Here is a 4,024-nt window from a genome sequence, read left to right as displayed (position 1 = left end):
TCTAACAAGTGCCCAGGTGTAAATGGTTCTCCAGAAGAAACAGAACTAATGAGCTCGTGTGTAAGCTCGTGTGTGTAAAGGAGGAAGATGGAAGAAATTAGATGGACTGATATCAAGGAACTGCCTCCCATACTTGTGTGTCCGGCAAGGTTAAAACTTTGCAGGGCAGGCCAGCAGGGTGGAATTCTGCTATAAGTCACTGGTGCCATTTTGCAACTGAACATAGTCTGGAACAAAATTCTCCCTCTTCTGGGAACCTCAAACTTTTTTCCAAAGGCTTTCAACTGATTCAATAAGGTCCACCCAAATGACGGAGGGTAATCTTTTTAACTCAGAGTCTATTGATTAAATGTTAGTCACATCTAAGAATAACTTCATGGCAACATCTGGACTGGTGTTTGAGCAAACAGTTGTAGCCTAGTCAAACTGACACGTAAAAACCAGCATACCAGGGGAGGCTGAAGTCCTGGTATGTCTCAGACAGTCACTGCCTTATAGGAAGGACTGGGACAGAGACAAGTAAGCTAAGAGAAGCAGAATCCTCTGGTAGCAAAGGATTTTCAATTACAAGGCTCTTACTCTCCCTGACAGGCCTTCTAATTTTTAATTGACCAGACAAACCAGGTTGAGTGTGTGTTTGTGGAAGAGAATAAACGAACGTGAACACCTGTGGTGCGTTCTAAATTCAAACAAACGATCGTGGATTAGTTTAATTGTGTTACTGACATCACCAGTCTCAAATCTGACAGACATAGACACTGACAGTGAGTATGGCTTTCTATCCACCCCTAACATTTCTCAAACCTTCACGGATATACATTTAGAAACCTGACCTTGAAATTAATGCTGGTGTTCTGACCAGGCACTTAATAATTACATGTTACATAAACTTGGTGAATAATTTTTTATGTTGAAAAGTTGTAAAACGATGATATAAATAAAATGTTAATTTTTCTCTTTTAAGAGAGTTGTTCCCTACTAGGATTACATTCTTGCTTTTTTTTGACACATTTTTAAAATCTGCACTTCACAGCCGTTAGGAAATAGCAGAATTTGGTTCTGATTTAATCAGACGAGAACTAATTCAGCTTTAGGCCGAAATGACACTTGGTGGGAGAGGTTGGGAAACGTTCACACATTTTTCTAAAAAAAAAAAAAGAAACACAAATCTCTTTCACTCTTCCCTTGAACTTTCACTTTGCTTGATACTATTCCTAGATTTTAATTCCTAATTACCCCAAGGGTAGAGAAAAGCCATCTGATATAGAATATAAGGCATCTTTAATAAGGTTCTTATGACACTAGAATCAAATGAGCCACTTTTTAAAAACTGATTTTGGCAACAGTGACAATAATATTTATACAGAGGTACACACACTCACACACACACTGCCATCTATCACACAGGCACACCCATCTATCCTACATGCACACACACACTCCTATCATACACACACACACACACACCCCGCCATCTATCACACATGCACACACACCCCCATCTATCACACACACATACACCCATCACACACACACACTGATCCACTCACACACACACAGCTTTGACCAAAGTCCTGTCATATCAAAAACATTTGGATATCCCCTATCTAAATTCATTATTACTGTATGTCATGAATTATGCTTCTCAAAATTCCTATAATAGGCATCAGAAAAAAAAAATCAATCAACTGGGGGAACTCTGGATTTAAAAGCTCCTTTATTCTAGATAATCTCTGATATTTTTTATACTCAAATATGCACCATGATGGTTAAAATATGTGTGTGGGGGTGTATAAAATATGTGTTTGGGGGTGTCTAAGTATTCACTATTTCCCAAACACACTTATTCATAAACAAATTTTTTTACTCTCTTCTTAACAACTCTCAGAATTGGGATTCTATTAATATAAATGCTAGAAAGAGGCTTGAAGATATGTTCAGGAAGAATTTACAGGAACAACCGAGGGGCTTCCGTTTAAGAAAATGTTTGTAACTAGGAGACTGTCTTTGTACCTAAATGGAATTCCGGTTAGTAAGGCCAAATCTTCACCTGAGGAAGAAAGTTAGAGTCTAAGCCTTAACAACAGTTCTTCTGTTTTCTAGCATTAAAAGAAACCTATTTCGGGCGGCGCCTGTGGCTCACAGGAGTAGGGCGTCGGCCCCATATACCGGAGGAGGTGGTGGATTCAAGCCTAGCCCTGGCCAAAAACTGCAAAAAAAAAATAAATAAATAAATAAAATAAACGTAAAAGAAACCTATTTCCCTGTACTAATCATGATTATCTTGAAAATCACTCTGGATACATGGTATAACAACTGCTAAACACTCTAGGAAAAAGATAATGTCACATGATAAAGAAACAAAAGTATCAGTAGGAGTCATTTCTAGGTTAAGATTCTGAGAACTTTTTCTTTTTTATGCTATTATGGATTTTATACGTTTCCTAAAATAAGCTCTTTTTCTCTAATCAGAAAATAAACATAAATATCATTGCAAAAATTTGACTAATGCACTTTCTTCCAAGAGGAACTTTTACAACATAAATACTCACAATGTTATCATTTTTGTCTTCATAACCCAGAGGGGAGCATAGAAAGCCTAGATCAGTAATTAAAACCAAAATAGGGGGCAGTGCCCGTGGCTCAGCGAGTAGGATGCCGGCCCCATATACGGAGGGTGGAGGGTTCGAACCCGGCCCCGGCCAAACCGCAACAGAAAAATAGCCGGGCGTTGTGGCAGATGCCTGTAGTTCCAGCTACTAGGGAGGCTGAGGCAAGAGAATTGCCTAAGCCCAAGAGTTGGAGGTTGTTGTTAGTTGTGATGCCACAGCACTACCGAGGGCAACAAAGTAAGACTCTGTCTCTAAACAAAAACAAAAACAGGGCTGGAGGCTCCGTAAAGGCCAGCTGGGCCCCTGGGATCAGGAGGTGGCCTGCAGCTGCCCCCTGTGTACTCCCAGCCCTTGCCACCTTGCCCTCCACATGCAGTGTGATACGGCAGTGGCCTAGAGTTGCTGAGCCCCAGGCCCCCAAAGTGGCAGGGCCACACTGCTGTCCCTGGCCGTACCCCCAGCCTCAGGGTGCTGGAAGCCTCTGACACAGCCCCCACAGCTGACTCTGCAACAGCCTGCCTCACTGGGCAGTGAGCCGCACCTTTCAACTCCAGGGCAAAATTTTCAGAACATAAAGGAAGAATATAGAGGACATCTAAAGGTTCTTAATCAGGGTGAAGTCTTTGCTTGGGAAAGTCAACCTCACTCTTCAGCAGTTGCAGCACCTTGTGGTCCAGGTTCCTCCTGGATAAAGAAGGACCAGCCACCTTTCCCCTTGTACAGCTTGGAGTAATAGGTGAGTGTCTCTTAAAAGACTGTAAAGGTGAGACTCAGAAGCAGTATGAGCAAATCCTAACACCAAACTAGCAGAACAATGTGAATCTTCTGTGAAATTCACACATGATCAAATTACGCACCTGCATGGGACAAGGCCAACAACACCCTGTGTCCTGAAGCTCTGGTGCATTTCTGGGTAGCAGGTTTGACCTCAGACGTGGCTGCTGCACACTTTGCAAATGGTTTGATATCACATTTCAGCTCCAAATTTGCTTCCTCAGAACACTTAAACATTTCTGCAGGTCGAGTTTACACAACTTGAAAGACCTTAAAACTTTCTGGTTGCCACAAGCATATCTTTCTTTTCTGCTCATCCGATACACAGCTGTGCACTACTGTGGTAGATTTTTCCAAACAAAACACTGGAGCAGCAGGTTAGCAAAATATGCATTTAGAGACACTCACGGAACGGAGCGCAGTTCTGTAATAAGTGCATGTGAGAGTGTATATGTATGTAGGTGTATGTATATTTGAATAGCAGAATTTTTTTTTTTTTATCTTGGGATTCTGGCTGTGAATCTGATACATGACAATTATGCTTTAAGACATTTGCTTGGTCTACAGAAGATCATTAACGGTTTGCGACCATGCACGTTAATAGTTGTTTGATGTATAGGTATTAGTGTTAAATGCAG

This window comes from Otolemur garnettii, unplaced genomic scaffold, assembly GCF_000181295.1.
Source record: "Otolemur garnettii isolate 467f Iridium unplaced genomic scaffold, OtoGar3 scaffold00006, whole genome shotgun sequence".
Lineage (NCBI taxonomy): Eukaryota > Metazoa > Chordata > Mammalia > Primates > Galagidae > Otolemur > Otolemur garnettii.
This window is presented reverse-complemented; position numbering follows the sequence as displayed.